Here is an 18,082-nt window from a genome sequence, read left to right as displayed (position 1 = left end):
CTGGCTCTTCTGTTTGTATTTGTTTCTGATGAAAATTGAAAGAATCAACTGAAAAAAAAAAATAAGGATTCTAAACAGACTGAGCAGAATGTTTAGAACTTTGAGAGTTTAAAATTTCAGGTCACCAGAGAAATGATTAAGTAGGTACTTTAAATGCAGCATCCCTTTTTCACTGTCATGATCACTAGTTTTTAAATGTGAACTAGTGCATATGGGCATAAAATGAAGAGAAAATAACTTGGTTCTATTCTTAGTTTTGCCTCAGGATTTGGATTAATGATCTGGTCCAAGCTTGGGCTGGCTCCTGACATCTCTAGACTTGTGTACCTGCTACTGTCTGTTCAGACATCCTATATGAGGATGTCCAAGGGCTCAGATTCACAAGCAGGGACACTTTACTTTGAATAACTGCAGTGGTTCACACCCATACTGTCCCACTTGCTGCTCTTTGGGGATGCTGCAGCTGTTCATGCTGCAGTTGCTGGGTGTTCTGTTTGTTGTTGTTGTTTGGTGTATTTTTCCATTTACAGCCTGCAATGTTGACATCAAAATCTGTGATATTTATCTTCAGAGTGTTGGATTCTGAACTGCAGCATTACAGGTACTGCTCCACCAGCAGCTGTGCTGAACTTCTGCAAAGAACACAGGAACAGGATATACATCAAGTTTAGCTTTATTAGTCAGGACTGCAAAGCCACTCTCAGAAAGCCTTCTAAATCATAGGTTATAGCAAGGTGTCCTGAAACTATGGTAAATCAGGGGTTGACCCATAGACATCTGAGCCTCTATGCAGCAGAAATGAGGTATATAGCTAGGAACAATATTTTCATCATCATCCTAAGCTCATGCATCCCTCTGACTATCCAATTGCCTTCTGATAATTCATTTAACTTTAGGCTCTGGCATGGGCATGGGAAAGACGCACACCTGAAGTATTTTGATTAGAAAATAGCGTGAGTTCTGCACACTCACATTAAGAGGTGTGTGGCTCCCAGTAGTTTAATAGCAGTTTTAAAGATAGCAACATGAAGACACTTATGTGGTCAAAGTTTATAAGAGATTTTATTTTATCCCTGTTTAGGAGAGAAAAAATAGATAACCCTGATTCTTCGATGGTGCTGAGTTTCATTCTCTCATTGTCACACTAATGCAGTATTGTAGTAAGAGCAGTATTAGTGGGATGTTCAAGGCAAAGAAATTTCCCAAATAAAAATGCTCTCTACTTTCATAACTGATTTTTTTTTTGTAAACAAATAATGACATTTTATATATTGCAAAGTAACTAGTAAGTAAACAGATTAGTTGATTTTGTTCACTAAAGGACAAGATCCTTATTCTTTCAGCGATACGTGGGGGTCAACACATCCTCAAGCAGTGCAGAACAAAATGTAAAGGCTGTCCTTGAACCCGAAGCCCTGCTGTCCATGACTCTTGTTTTCTTGCTCTTCAGTGGAAAAACCTAATGTGAAAAATTGAGTCATATTAATGTATATCTGTCTATCTGTCACAAAATAAATAAGTGTCATGGTTTTGTGAGTTTCAGAACCCCTAATTTCTTTGTAAACTTGAACTCCTTATATTAGATTACCAACTTAATATAACAAAAAGATCACCGGGTTTACATAAGGAAACGTAACAAAGGCAACAACTAAAAGGTCATTATAATTAATTTTGTGATTATAAACAATGGCAACGATTAAAAGGTCCTTATAATTAAATTTATAATTATATTTTTACATGATTCATATATATTAATATCTTTCATGTGTTTAATGTATTTTGTAAATGATTAACTGTGTTTTATAAAGTGTGTGACTTTTATATAAGGCACTAATTGAAATCCCTGTCTCTCTGAAGTGATTATTTATCTAGTTACAGTCGAAGCCTTTCTTTGTAGTTAAAGTAACATAGATAGACTTGGCACCTTGACTGTAAACACATTTGAAGCTTTTCCTCCACTCCAGTCATTGATGAAGGTCCAGTTCACTTCATTAACTAATTATTTTCATGCACCAAAATTTGTTCTTTTGAAGTACGAAGTTTTATTTCAATTATTGATTTCTTATAATGATTTTTCATTGCCAGAAGAAATTCTCTGTTGAATTGGAGAAGGCTAAAAAAAGTCTTTCCAGTCTTTTCAATATTCCAGGCAAGATGCCTCTTTCAGAGCATTTCTGTGATGTCTTGCTCTCTTAAGCTATGTGATGACAAAGGTAAAAAGGCAGACATTGTTAAATGCATCAGCTCCTTCAGACCCCAAGTTAGCTCTCACAATGAGGCCAGCAAAATTCTTATATTGTCTCTGTATGTCAAATATGTCATGAACCATCAATTGCTGTGTTTACTAGAGTGTTGTTGAAAGTTTACAAATTGTAGACATTATTTGCAGTTGTGGATGTCATCTCCTAGTATCCTAGTTGTGACAATCTTCTCCTAGAAGACTGTCATTAGAATGTGAGATATCTTGGAAATCTTACACCTATTTAGCGTGTGAAATTTGTAGCATCTTTCAAGAACAGCTACATAAAATTCAAGATAAATCACTGTAAGAAACATCCCCTAACATAGTGCACTTGGGACAAATCAGGCATCCGGTGGCTATTGCTTCTCTTTCTTTGCTTTGATTGTATGCAGTTCCTTTAAGTCACTACCCCAGTGTAAATATTTCAGGGTCAAATCAACTTGTGTGGCACAGAGCTGAATAATATTGTCTTGTCTTTCTACAGTATTTTTTTCATCCATGTTCATAGGCCAGCATGTAACTACATCATCCTGGAAAGAGCATCCTGGAAAGCTCTATGCAAGGTATGAGCAGGTACGTGCTGCAGCTACAGCACACGAAGATACTGCCTTTGGTAAGAGCTGTGGCGAACCACTAGAGGTTGCTAAATAAACGCAGCCCACAGCCTCAGCCCTTAAGGAGGATGGATGAGATCATGGGTACAACTGAGGAAAAAAAATATTACTAGAGCAATTGCCTGAAATGCAATGCATTCTTCCCGTTTGGGACAGTAAGGAGTTACAGGAATAGAAGGAAAAAAAAAAAAGTGGAGATTTCCTTTTCTGATTTCTGGGTTATTTTATTTGCTGACTATAAGGTTTAAAAGCTGAAGACAAGATCTTGCTGACGAATGCTATTTCTATTACTCATAGGCTACTCTGCTTGATTAAATTGGGAAAAAAAAAAGCCTGAACCCCTGAACTTCAAAAAAAAAAAAATCAAGGAACTTTCATGCTAAGAAAACATCTAAAACAATGTAGACATCATGAGTTCTGTTAGCCAAAATTGATCAGACAATAGGAGCAAGTTGCATTTACCAGAATCTAGAGACAGATTCAAAGGAAGAGCAAAGAAAGTTTCAGAGGCAAATGTGGGCTCTAAAATGGCCTCCCAAAACGGTGGTAATCTGGATTTCCCGAAATACACATCAGCAAATTTAGTATTGTGGAGTCGAAAGAACGGTGAAGTCAGAAGCTTACTAGTAGCACAGTGCTGATTCATCTGGGGTGTTAAATGTTGCATCAGTTAAGCAACAACAATTGAGAAAGAAGCTGTTTCCTGGAGATTAACGGGTGATGGGGAAGGCTTAATGGCCTGAGGCTGCTTTTGTTATTAAAAGGTGGGATGGGGAAGAAAAAACTGGCTGCATGGTATTTATTCATGAGCAAAGCTGGCTAGCAAATAGGGACAGGATGTTCCTAAAATGACTATAGCAGTCGTCAGATTGGAGCCCCTTCTCAAAAACCTGAATTTCTTTATAGCAGACTAAAATTACGCTTACAGCAACTGTTTAAAGGGTTTGTCTATGCACTCTGCTATAAATAAATCCGTTTGGAAGTACCTAAGGAGGATAAGCAGAATGCATGTGCTTGTGCATCTGATGTGTTGAAAAGATCTGTCTCCATACCATCAAGCTTTTGTGATATTCTGGGAAACAAACACTGACAGTCTTGTCCAAGATCAGTTTCTTTCTCGTATTTTGATTTTTATAGAAAGTTTAAGGACAGTGCTGTTCTGTTCTACTTCTCCAGCTGTTACATCTGTGTTTTCTCACTCTAAAAATACTTTAAAATGTAAGATTCAAAAAGTAAATTAAAGACTACCCAGAGGCTAAATTGGTTGCTATGGATATTTAAAATAATACTGCTAAGTAGCTATGAATGCATGACCCATTAATGAAGAGTTGGCTTCTTACTGCTTAATCTCACTTTATTGCTTTACCTCCTTCCCTACATGCACCTATAAAGTAACTCTTACGTCTTTAGACCAGTATGGAGGCATAGTCTGTAGGAGGCACTGATTAGGATGTGTGCCATAATTTTCTAGTTAGGAAATTTTAAGGAAGTCTGTTCTTTATGTCACCTCTCATACTAACATATTTGTTTGAAGGACCCTATAAGGGCACAATTCCATGATCATTCTTCTGGGCAGCAGTACTTGCAAAAGCAGCAGCATTTCTAAACCCAGCTTGCCCCCAAAAAAGAAAAAGGATGTGAAACTGCAACTTAATTTAGCTAAAAGATAGTTTGGGAGTCAACGTCTTAATAAAACAGTTTTATACTCGTGGTTACAAAGACAAAATCATCTTTTTTTTTTTTTTAAACAGGTAATTAAAGGGATGTTGCATCACTGTAGAACAAAGTCAAGTTGGTGACCAAAAGGTTGTTTTACTGGTGATTTAACAAGTTGCACTGGCTAAGCTTGAGTCTGACCACAACAGGTATAAAGAAATGGGATATGTGAAGCTGGGAAAGAAAAGAGCGGGGAAACAAGAAGGACTTCCCACTTTTGCTGGTGGTAACTTCAAAAATTGCTTAGAAAAGTTTTGCTTGAAAAGGTATATACCAAACTAAAATTTCCTGATCAGAGTTTAAGTTCAGGATTCAATTCAAGCTTGCAGATGGTCATGTGAGCCTGTTCAAACCATTAGTTTCAGATTTAGGTATGATATCTATCTTAAAGTTTCCCTTGCTAATATCATGCAATGAAACAACACATACAAAATGCAAATGCCCTCAGTCAAGTTTGCAGTAATCTTACCATGTACACTAAGATGAAAAGTCACAGAGCAGTGTATCAGTTTAAGGAACTGCTAAGATCATAGTAAACTGTAGCCCAGCATTCTCTTTGCAACGCTGCTGAGACTTTTAAATGTGCTATCACCTATAACCTGTTTGTGTCCCGTCATCTGGAGTACTTCTGAACAGCAGGAAAGATCATGTGAATGCTCCCTAGCGCTGTGTGGGCAAAATCATCCCAAATGTCTTAAAACACCTTTGTTGGCTGTTGAAAGTAAAGCAGATGACTGTGAAGGAAATTAGATGGGATGTACCTGCCATGGTCTTACAACCCCATAGGACTGTACTTTCTTCTGTGGAAGCTCAGATAAGCAAATGGGATTTATTGGTTTTGGCTGACAAAACTGTTCTAAGTAATCTGTAGCAGGTCAGGAAACCTATTCCTTACTCTAAGGCTGAATAGATCTTTGAAATGCTTTTGGCAGGCCAAATATTAGTACATACTTCTATATTAACTAGTAACAGTTCGCACTATGAAAAAGTGATTGGCTGTAATCACAGATCACAGAATCACAGAATCGTCTAGGTTGGAAGAGACCTCCAAGATCATCTAGTCCAACCTCTGCCCTAACACTAACAAGTCCTACACTAAACCATATCACTAAGGGCTACACCTAAAAGTCTTTTAAAGACCTCCAGGGATGGTGACTCAACCACCTCCCTGGGCAGCCTATTCCAATGCCTAACAACCCTTTCAGTAAAGAAGTTCTTCCTAACATCCAACCTAAACCTCCCCTGGCGCAACTTTAGCCCATTCCCCCTCGTCCTGTCTCCAGGCACGTGGGAGAATAGACCAACCCCCACCTCTCTACAGCCTCCTTTAAGGTACCTATAGAGAGCGATGAGGTCTCCCCTGAGCCTCCTCTTCTCGAGGCTAAACAACCCCAGCTCCCTCAGCCGCTCCTCGTAAGACTGTAGTTCCCACGAGAACTGAATTGAGTTGTGGATTGTGTTCACTTTCTGGATCATAGCTTGACTACCCTGATCTACATTAGTAGAACACATTCAAGCAGAGGATGCCACGTTATTCAGCTGTGAGGGTTAATGTACTAATGATGAAAATTAAACTGAGCAAACAAATGGACATTTGCCATTTACCATATGTGATGCAGTGTTTCTATTAACAAACACTGCTACTACTGATTGTTCCTGTAGACTATAAATTCTTTCCAGAACTACAACTCAAGATAAAAGACTCAGTTTTTTTCTAAGAAGTTGAAATTCTCATTTTTGCCTCCTTCCTCCTTGAGACAAGCTATTCTGCAATGCAACTGCAGCAGAAGTACATTTGTCCTCTTGGCTTGGGTGTATTGGGTATTCACTGCCTAAGAACACTTTCAAAGGTGACCTAATTCTGGGTGGGCTATAAACAAAAACACTTGTTTAAAACAGGAAAGAGAATATCCATGGCCTCTTCAAGGTTTGTGTCTATCACCCCTATATTATGAAAGTCTCATACCTGATTCCCACATGTCATTTTATATGTATATAAACATACCTATTTTATATTTAAAATTGGGTATGTCTATTATCCTGTTGTTTTCTTTGTAGTGCATATGAAGTGTGAGACTTATTACTGTTTGAACATGCCTCCTATATTTTTTTAGATACAGCTACATGTTTTGATACACTTCTTCAGGGTAAAAAATTTAAAAAAAAAATCAAAGCCAGAGACCATATAAACCTGGGGGGAAAAGTCTGATCATTGGGAGGTATTCAATTGTCATCTTCCCAAGACGTTAAGGAGAATTGCTAGAATTAAGATGAGGGAAGCATGAGAAACAGAAGGCTAAACTGTGCACACAACTGTTGAGCAGAGTTTTCTTCCAAATAAAAACAAGAATGTTTTTATGTCAAGTGAGTCATTTAAGGTTGACTTTGCTAATCTGAAGGCGTTAGTCAGTAGAGTGGTCCAAAAACAGAAGTAGTCCTCACAGATGGAATTCTGCTAGTCACTCCTTTTGTTATAGCAAGGATACCAAAGTGAGGCATACTATGACTGTGGCAGTGTTGGGCATGTACACACACACAGGGAGGAGTAACAGGAGAAAAAGAAAAACAATGAGAGTATATACCCATTCTACATAGAATTTTATAGGTCATAACATGTCAAAAAAAAAAAAAAAGTTTTACTTAATTCTAAAATTCACTAATGTAAATTAAGTAGTTCTGATTTTATTTTTTTATTTATTTATTTTTAGGATTTAAGGTTGAGTTGAACACAACAGCTTTGTGTTGAGTACATGACAATAGCCCAACCTAAAAGCAAAGCAATTATTAAGGGCTACATGAGGAGCAACTGTTGCATAGGAATAACAACTTCAGAGTGATACTGCTTAAAGATGAAGGTATTGCTGGAAGGAAAGGAGGAAATGTACCCTGAAGAAGCATTTTGCGTGGAAGGAGTATTTCTCTTCTGGGCAATCATTCTAAATAAATAAATAAGGTTCTATGCACTGCTGGTAGAAAAGCCATGTTCAAATCAAATGTAAAAATATTAAGTATATAATGGCATTGTAGCAGGTGTGAATTTCACCCCATTAAAACAGTTTTTCTTTGAAGTGTCATTTCCCTTCATTGGAGGGGAGGGACAGGCAGTACTGACTATATGTCCTAAACAATGTATTAAATATGTGTTCAATTTATACTTGTAATTATACTTGTATTACTAGTGTGGGAAAGTTGTGCTCTGTACATTTAATCTTCGTGTTTCCTTATGCTTAGCTTATATTTAGCATTTTCAGATGCTTGAGAGGAAGTATAGAGAAATATAAACTAAAGGAAGATCTTAGAAAGCCAGAAAGGCTAAAAGGAGACAGATCAAGTGTCTGCCTCTCCCTCAGACTCTGAGGGAGCACAAAGGTGAGGAATGTAGACAAATATATAACAAAGACTCCATGTATATGCGCACGTAGATATACATACATATTTGTATATAATACAGGACTGTGTATTTTGGTAAGCTTGTTATCCAAATGTTAACATTACATTGCTTGAAATAATGTTTTTTTGATCTAGGAAATAGGTTAGAAAACTGAACTGTTGCTATATTTTGTCTTTCTGAAATTCAGTGTTGAAGCTATTGAAGTGTTTGAAACAAAAATTAGCTAGCTTTGTATGTCTTTTTTTATCCTTTTAGCTCTATAGAAGATACACATCCCCAAGTTCTGATTTTTTTTCCTGCATATATGAAACATGCTCTTAAAATTACTGTTTTTTTGTCTCAATAAACTGCTCAATATTTCATCCCCATACTACTTTTTCTTGATACCTTCTAAGAGTTGTTTCACCTTAAATAAATGGGGGCACCAACTGAGGCTTTATAAGTTTGAGAACTTTTCACTACATATCCTTTGCCTCAGTATTTCTCATACATTGTGTAAACCACCACACCCAATGCTAAGCAAAGGTCACTGTTTAAATGTGACAAGTTTGTAATCTAGCCTTGATTGCATTGTGGAAAGACAAGAAGACTGAAAAGCAAATCTGATATTCAATAACAGCACTTGGCAATGAATATTTGTTGCCCAAGAACTAGGAACCTGTGGGCCTGACTTCCAGAACTGTTGACTCTATTATCCCTTTTCCTGAAACACACTTAACTTTTTTGTTAGTGATCATATGATTTAACTGAGACTGTTTAATCTTGCCTGCTTAATCTGTGTGTTACCAGTCCCATAGAATTCTTCTAAGAAAGGGATGTTTTATATTCTACCTGAGAGAAAAAAAACAAAACAAGTACAACAACAAAAAACTTTCTACCTTACGCAGCACATTGTCCATACAACAATGAAGAATTTGCTCTATGACTGTGTGTATATAGTGGTTTTATAAATCCCTTTGAGCCTAGTCTCGAGAAAGGCAACTAATCCCAGTAAAAGGGTATTGCTTCATATGAAGTCTTTGCAGAGTACGTACCTCCACCCCCAATTGCCAAGGCTGTTTGCATACAGGGCTTTGGTTGTGCTGCTACAGATAAACTGCGCAAATAAATGAAACTGGCTGATATTTTACACCTACTAGTCTCATTCCAGTATGTATATGCTCACAATCCCTTCCCTTGCCACTTCTCAGTAGTATATTGTGACTATATGTGCTGTTGCTTTGAGGCAATGAAGATGCATCCCAAGATGCATTGTATGCTTTTAGGCCTGCACAACATAATTGTAACTGTTAAAGTATGAATCTTTTCCCATTACATTTTATCCTGTATCATGGTAACGTATACTGCAAGTTTCATCCTTGAAATAGCAAAGCAACTGATCCCCAACTCTTAATTTTCTGTAGTTGTCCACCTGTAAATATTTTAAGTTTTAAGAAATCCTGAAGGAATCTTGCATTAAAATACTGTTGATTTTCTGTCAGTTCTTTTAGCTGTTGTGATTACGAAATAATTTCATGCCCATGAGCTGGAGGATGTTGATCAAGTTCCCACAGAATACAATTACTCACACCTATTCCACCTTACTGCTGTGCTAGTAACTATCTTATTAATCATCATGCTATCCACCCAAGCATTAGAAGCTACTGTAATTTGTAGCGTGTCACAAGAACTCTAAGAAAAGCATAATGGTAACCTGACATCCCGGTCTTTTATATGGTGTTATTTTTTTCTTTACTGTCACACAAACTCTACTGCTAGCCCATTTGCAGTACAGAGTGGAAATAAAAATAAATAAATATAAATATATACATATAATAATAAGAAAAAGAAGATGGTTTTATATTCTGAATCAGAAGGAGGGGGAAAGGAAGAATCAGTGAAACTGATTCGTCAGTAAGAAGAGGTTTCTAGTATGAATGTTCAGTGTGCTTTAGGCAACTTTTAGGCAGCATAAGTTTCAGCAGCAAGTTCAGTGCTTTGATTTTTATCATACTGAACAAGTGTTTAAAAATTGTTTCTCTAGTATTCTATGTAATAAACAATCCTGAGATTCATGTAAATACTAAGCATCAGTCAGGACTGACAAATATTTTGATATTTAAATTATAGGTGAACCAGAAAAAGGAGGATGTAAGCGATCTAGCAATTACAGCATGCTGCCTCAAAGGACAGAGAAGGAGGGTTGTTTACATATAATGAACCCTCATCCTGTTGTTTGGAACTGCCAGTCAGTCTACCATTACTCTAATACAGAATATATATCAGCCCAGAGGGATTTGAGAGGAACCCACCATTCATTTTCTTCTAGTCACAAAGCAGCCACCAATGGAAGAGCTGGATTCGAACTGATGAAAGGGTAGGAAACATATTATCAATGACATATTATCAATGAGCATGGATTCCTTTTGAAAAATACATCTCTTGGTAAACACTTCCCCAAAACCTTATGTGAACTATTTAACAAGAGCACACAGGCGACATGCAGTGGCTTAGCCAGCCAGCCAAGATCTTAAGATCTAGCTGTTTATGCTCTCTTGCTTCCAATTATCTCTTTGGTGTATAGGAGACTGCTCTTAACGCTGCCCTGTGCAGGAAGTGCTGAGTATGTTCATAAAGGTGTGGCTTAGCTCCCTAGCAATTCCATGGTAACAGGGGCGTAGTAAACTAGCCTTAAGTAAAACAAACAGGCTTTGTGGAAATCAAAAGCTGAGAATGCAAGCTGTCTCTTTGATTAAAGCAGCTAATCTTTGATTGTAGGCGGTGGGCTCCACCTTGTTTTCCTGCACCCAGAAGGTTCACAGGGGTTAGATGCATCGAGTCTTGCACTTTCAATACTAATGCAAAGGAATGTTTTTTAAAGTCATTTTTGTAAGATATGTTGTGAGGAAAAAGAGGTTAAATTTATAAATCACAAAAATACGGTTAAATGAAGGGAAAAGCCCTATATCATTTACTAAAAATCTCATCCTGTACAGAATGGCTCATCTGACAGAGGTACGGAGCAGAACCCTGCGTACTAAACAAGATCTACACCATTTTTATTGAGTCTTTTTGCCTTGCTCCCCAGGAGAAAAGGTGTGTTCTTACCAGGAGCTGACCAGCATAAGCTTAAATCTTAAAGGTGAGGCATGTTGCTGGCAAAAATTTTCTTTGCGATGTTCCCTTCTACAGAAATCTACACAGCAAAAATACACTTTTGCCTACTGTAGATACATTCTCAGGCTTGGATTCCTGCATAGATAGAAAGTAATTCAGAGATCTGAAGAGACAAGAAGATCTGATCTTCAGAGCCTTCCAATTTATGTCTGTGCAAAGTAGGTGTAAAATGCTACCCAACCTGTGACTCATCTGTAACAGTGATAGCCAGTCTGGCCACCTTTAGTGACAGCTGCAGGTGTTCAGTAGCAAGTGGCCACAAAAACGCTTGATGTGCCTTAAGGCTATGGATTCATGATACTATAAGACATCAGTATCCGTGTTGTTTTCCTATTCCCATGAGTCACTGTTTTTGCCAGGATAACTGTATGTGGGATCAATCTCTGAACAAAATGAAGGAATGGATTAATCTTAAGGAATATACTGCAAAACTGAGGTTTTGTGGCATTCTGTTTGGTTTTAACTGAATCAGATCCGACTTTCTAAATCAGGATCAATATTTCAAAGCTGATTCAGAGTGTAGCCTCACAAATTGTAGTGCTGAAGGGTCAGAGAGGACAACAAGCCAAAGGCAGCCTGAGAATGAAGAGCTGAGACTGGATGAGTAAAGTCTGCCTGAAATTGGTATTTATATCAAACATCTTTTATTATAAAACCCACAGCTTAAGAGTACAGTTTGTCATATATTATGGCAGACCAACCAGCTCCTAACTATTCCCGCTTCTTCAGTGAGGGCATGTTTGTTTATAGTGCATATTAGGATTTACTCTATCTGAAAAAATAGTGAAGGAGGAGGTCAGTCTCCTCTGCCTCCCTGTTCACACAAAGCAAAGCAATAGACCACAGAAAACAGAAGTTGAATGATGGTAAGTAAATGTTACTACTTCACCCAGAGCATTATCAGCACATTGACTCTACTCACTGCGTAGCCACTCCCAGGTTGTGCCAGGCAACTTTCTCTTGTGTGTGTCCTAGGGCTCTTTCCCTTTTCCTCACCGCAGTATAGTTCTGTGTAAAAAGGACAAAATCTTAATGTATGGTAACTATGTCACACTGATTGAAATAGTTACTCGAGAAAACCAAAGAACAACTGAACATTAGGTGATATTTCCTGTCAAACAAGGGTGTGCCACATTAACAGACATTGGAAAGGAGGTGTGGTAGTATTGGCACTTATAAAACAGCTCTGTCATAGTACTTTATCACAACTCCAACGTATTGGGAAGAGAAAGGGCAGAACTCATAGCACCTGCTTGTCCTGTACTTACATATTATCTATGTTTATAAAGTAATTCTGTGGTTATTAAGTGATAAAATGGACTGAATTGCATCAGATGTCATCTTAAATTTAAAATTTCTGCAGTGTGCCGAAGGGAAGAGTCTATTTAGAGCTATCCTTCATATATGTGTGTCTATATACATACATACTCTTTTGTTACTGTTGCTTTTTGCTTGAATACACTTACTGACTGTGCAATATGTTTCACTCACAATGTTTTTTCTCAGAAATTCACATTACTGTAATATCAACCAGATGTATCAATAAGGACACTACTATCTTACTTCCACTGTATATTCTACAGGATATAAAATCCATGATCAAGCCAAAGGAGCAAAGGTATCTGCTCACCCATGCTCAACACAAAGGCAGTCAAAACCAAAATGCAAAAGTTGTTTCAGAGACCTATTTCTCTGGGGAAATTTTTCTATCCTTGTAATTGGGTATAATAAGGCATGGAGCATGTCTGAAATCCCAATGTCACTTCCTGAATATGTAATAATTGGTGGTGCAGTCGAATGAAATAAAGTAAACATAATGAGGATGAAAGATCAAGAAATTATTGAATGATAAGTCTCCTATCATGTTTACTTTGGATGCACATAATTGCATTCATCATTTTATTATACAGAATTCATTGATGAAATGTTTTTAAAGCTTAAGTGCTTCAACATCTGGTTAAGCTTTGCCTAAGTTTTGCATTTATATTTTACTTCTATTTATACTATGGTGAGAAAAAGGTGTGTATTAGCATACCTTTTTGTGGAATAAGTTTAATTAAATTATAATGAAGAAACAAGTATCAGAGCAGCTAAATCAAATGGGAATGAAACATTATAGGGACACACCCTCGTTTTTATCAGGGTTCTTAAGTCAACTGAGTTCTTGTGGTATAATCTGAATAAAAAGCCAAAGCTATACACCTTACTAATCTCTGCCAAGATACTTTCGTAAGGCTGGTATCAGTCAGTAAAGCTTCAGAAAGTGTAACTTGCATAAAGTCATTGTTAGTTGTGTAATTCAGTCAGTTTTTCATTAAGCAATTTGGACTTCCAGTATACAGTCTTTTGTATTCAGTTGATGATCAATTCTTTCATCACTGCTATCTTGCAGAATTGATAAGCAGCTCCCAGTATGTGAGAGTAGTGTACAGCATGCAGAAGTTTTGATGTAGGTAGTAACATTTACATTTCATATGTTGTCTAAATATTTTTTTATGTACCTTTGCATGCAAGGTACTTAGAGTTGGATATACAAAGTTCCAGATGGCTTTAGCTGTCTCACTTTGAAATATCAGTGATTTCATTTTTCAATGAACTTCTGAGAACTTTCTAGACCTACAGTGTGAATGTATTTACATAAGGCATATGGTGGGTGGAACATCAATTCATTGAAGGAGTGACTATGAAAAATTTCTTGTAAAAGTTAGAGGGCTACTGGATTTCCTGTCTTGCTTTTCCTATGGCTGGAAGTCTCTGAGCTGATCCATGAAAAATAAAGCATAAAATACCCCATGCTAAATGTTTAATGGAGACATCTGGTCATTCTCATTTTCTGTTAAGAGGAGCTAACCACTTGATCTTTTTGCAACAGGATATAAAGTTTGTCCTGTTTAACTTCATACACGTGAAGTTGTTAAATATTTTATTGTTTATAAAGGTAATAGGATGATTCTGTTGCATTGTATTTACACAGTAGCGAATGAAAGCAAATTTTATGGCTTTTAGCCATTACAATGAGTTATCAGTGTATGTACTTACTCTTTTCACTAAAATGTGGTGGTGGTGGTAGGAAGGAAGGTACTAGTGTATTTCTTGGCATTATAGCTGAAGTAACAAATGACTCATTATACTAAATTTAATCATTATAAAGCAGGTTTTTTTTTTTACTGTTAGTTACGTTGTCACACTGACAGGCTTGTAAAATGCTATATACTTTCAGTGGACAAAGAGAGAACGGATTATCAGTATGTTTTAATCTAAGACCAACCATCAATTTGCTAAAGAACTGCCACAGAAATATTTCCTGTTGAATTTCCATTTGCATATTGTACCTGAGACTATCAAAAATGTTACCAATTGCAATGGGAATTTATTTGGCAGATTTTAGGGGCAATAAAGCTCTACAGAAAGTGAATTTTCAGTCACAGGCAAGGTAGATTGAAAGGTTCAGGAAGTACTTGCATATTCATCTCATTAGGTAACAGAAATCATATCACATGGCTTGTCTAGTTTACCACAGCTTAAAGATCCTGTCTCAACTAGTTTCAGTGAATTATTTGAAAGCTTAGCAGAGAGATCAGATTGGCCACTAGGAAAAAGTTTCCTAGGAAAATGTTTCTCATCAGCAATGTAGTGCAGCATTGGAGCAGGTTATCCAGGGAGGTTCGGAATCGCTGTCCTTAGAGGTTTTAAAGTCTCACCAAGACAAAGCATTGGCAGGCTCAGTCTGGTGTTGGCAGTAGTCCATCTCTGACCACGGTGTTGGACAAGAGAACTTACAGAGCTGCCCACCAGCTAGCATTTCAACGATTCTAATTCCAAAAAACTGTTTAGAGATTTATTTGAAGAAGAGCATGATATCCAAAAATCTAAATTCACAGCATATTTGCTTAAATTGCTAACCTTAGTGTAAATCTAGAATATTAATGAAGGACACTACTGTGCATACACATTTGATCTGTCCATACATTTCATGGAAAAATAAAGTCTTATCTTCAGAAGCCTGATACCTGTTATCTGGAAAACTTCTACTAAACAACATGCATCTATTCATTGGGATTCAGGGGGAGCTGAGCATGTATAAAACTTTTGTAGGATTAAAGCACCAGATTGATTGCCATCCCATAAAGGAGAGAAGCTATGTAATGTAATAGTGAAAGCAATTTCATTTTTATTTATTTAGCCTAGTCACCAGTTTTATGTTTTAGTTTACCTTTGAGTCAGTAGAATTGGAATTCCAGCTGGTGCAGGATTCTGAGTGAATGCTTTCCGTAGGGCTTGGTGGGACTAGTATCTGCAGGGCAACAATCCATCGGAAACCACCTTTCTGAAGCAACTTTGCATATTGCTAAGCTTTTGTGAATATCCCAATGGAAATTATTTGAGGCCTCTACACTGCATTGTAATCATGACAAGACCTACCTTGGAGACTGAAAAATCAGATCTCTGAAAACATCTGGACAGCAATCAAAGAACACTGCTAAGCAGTTGTTCCCATGCCCTTTCCCACTCATTTGCTGTTAAAGAAAGGATGCCAGAAAATTCTTTACATATGGATTTATGTTTCAGTAGTTACAGTAAGCTCCTCCTTCAGAAGGCATTGCCACAGTTGCTTATAGTCCCATCCAGGAGCCAAGGACTGAATGGGTATGAAACCTAAGTGTCTTTTCACATTTACTTATAGATCACATTGTTTCCTGTGCCAATTCATTTTGGAGAGGCTGAGGCATACAGAAAAAATGCTTCTATCCGTATTGTGCAGGTAAACAACAAGGCTCTGTACTTATTTAATTTAGCATCTCTGTTTCTCAGAAACAGAATGATTTTGGCTAGAAGAGACTGCTGGAGGTCATTTTGTCCTTTCCACACACCAGCATGGCCAATTTTGAAGTTAGACCCAACTTCAAAGTTAGTTCACGTTGCTCAGGGTATTTCGAACTGTTTTACAAGATCATTGTCTTCCCTCTAACTGATGATTAAAGTACCAATAAGGAAGACAAACAAATTTTTGGTATCCTACAAGTTTGGAACAGCGAATAATCTTTTAGTTTCTCTGAAAGATAATCAAAGTTTTGCTGTAGCTCTGAATGTGGCAAGGACATCACTCTGGATCTTGTGTCCCCATGTTTCACACTCCTTTTATTGGCTATTTCAAAAGGACTTCTGTGATCAGGACATTCAGTCAATGGTGTTTTTAATAATACTGTAGTAAAAAGGAGTTTTGTTTTTGTTTTATCTTAGGGTGTCTTGATTTATTGGTCTGTGGAGTATGTATAGTAAAAATTAAATTGGCACCACAGATTTATCCATTTCAAGCACAATGCATGTAATGAGCTTCTTCAGCATTCTCATGTGATCTAACTACAAGACAGTTTTATTTTCCAGTTTTGTTTGATTAAAAAAAGAAGCGAACAAGATAATCACAATACTAAACTTGGATAACAATTAATGTTCGTCTTTAGAACTTCTACTCTCCATCCAGTTAAATTTGCAAGACATTATTATTGTATGGAGCCTACAAACAAACAAGAACCTCTATAAACATGACTGCCAGGATTAAAGCTAAAGGTGAGCAATAAAGTCTTTATTTCAGCAAGATCTTGGTTACAAATTAACTTTGCTAGTGCTCAGTGTACAAGGGCTTATCCCACACAGTGTTTCAGGAAGTGGATCCTGTTGCTGTTCTCTGGAGACATGCGATGTCATTCCTTTGCATTTTTTAAATCCATAACATTGCAGGGACTGGTGTAATTAAGGATTGCATGCAGAGAGATGAACGTTTGTGGGTAGAAGGGGAATAGGAAAACAATTACAAAACCTGAAAATGTGTCAAGGGTCTTTGGCATTGACATGAGTAGGATTTCATTAACTTGGCATGTTGTTATAAGTAAATTGTAATACTTCATTCTTTCATATTAGATCCTAAGAGACAGGTGCAGGGGTATTGGCATTCTTTGTGACAGTTCACAAAGGCCTGTGAGCATATCTGTCAAGCTGGCCAAGAATATATCAAGTGTACGGTCCCTTATACAAATCTGATAATTATAATCAGAATTTTATATGTAATAGGTACATATTAGGTCTATGAAATGGCACCCTCATGAAGGCAGCTATATTGTGGCAGAAGGGTCCTTTTTTTCTGTGAATGTAGCTACAGAAAAAAATTGTGTTTGCATTCATCCGTTCAGATACTACCTCCCCCCAACCCCTGTGATATACATGGATTTGGGAGGGGAGGAATAGGTTGGGATAAGAGAAACATTTTTTCTCACACTTGAAGTCCATATATTTTTATAATTCGTATTACTATAAGTGGTAAGAATCATCCCATACACAATTAAGAGGCTGTGAAGCCACTTCGTTACCTCTCCATCCAACCAAAAGAAATATAAATGGGCTCTTGTTCTACCAAGGCCTTCTAAATATGTATTGATAGAGGAAAATATAGCTGTCATGTAAATTCAACAGTGCCAGAAAATATACTGCTGAAAACATTTTGAATATGTAAATATATATGTGTTACAGATTAAAGCTGTCATCTCCAAGTGTTTGGGAATTTGCCCTTTCTATAACAATGATGTATCTTCAGGACTACTTCTTGGGCAGCTGCACATGTGAGCAGCAGAGATGACAGCTGAGAGGCATGTAACAGCTATCTTGTAACGTTCAGTGAGCTACACACCTGTGTAGTGTGACTTCTCTGCAGTCCCTGCCTGGTAAATACTTGCAATCTGTGAACTCTAAGATTATTCCTATGAGATAGCATCCTTGAACTGTAGGTTACTTTCATTGAAATAAATAGAAATAGTTTTGGTGATGCTGTTAGCATGTGAATTGGTGTTTGCTGAACTAGGTCCTTAATAACTTCATAAGACTTTTAAAAGAGCATAAAAAAATTAACCAATTAAAAAAATTAGCATGTTAAAAGAAGAAAAGAAAATGGGATGTTAATGTTTAAACCCT

At 37.1% G+C, this 18,082-nt stretch overlaps 1 protein-coding gene and 1 long non-coding RNA gene across 3 annotated transcripts in view; one reads left to right on the top strand and one right to left on the bottom strand.

Annotated features, from left to right (window-relative positions):
* The window catches only part of LOC310905307 (leukotriene B4 receptor 1-like), a gene marked incomplete at its 5' end in the record, with an annotated part of 128,334 nt that extends 127,625 nt beyond the window's left edge, over window positions 1–709 (top strand). Inside the window, one exon of one of the 2 annotated variants that reach the window (XR_014588910.1) lies at window positions 572–709. Of the gene's footprint in view, window positions 1–530 lie in introns of both variants that reach the window. The other variant, XR_014588911.1, reaches the window with a different exon arrangement.
* A 334-nt stretch (window positions 710–1,043) lies between these two features.
* Window positions 1,044–15,284, bottom strand: LOC310905310. The gene is made up of 3 exons (XR_014588935.1): window positions 12,042–15,284; window positions 10,255–10,308; window positions 1,044–1,459 (listed from the first exon to the last, which is right to left on the bottom strand). It is a non-coding gene; the product is annotated as an uncharacterized lncRNA (long non-coding RNA).
* Window positions 15,285–18,082: the final 2,798 nt, after the last annotated feature.

Source organism: Anser anser, assembly GCF_964211835.1.
Source record: "Anser anser genome assembly, chromosome: 11".
NCBI classification, from domain to species: domain Eukaryota; kingdom Metazoa; phylum Chordata; class Aves; order Anseriformes; family Anatidae; genus Anser; species Anser anser.
Note: the sequence above shows the minus strand (reverse complement) of the source record. Positions and strands in the feature narration are given on the sequence as shown.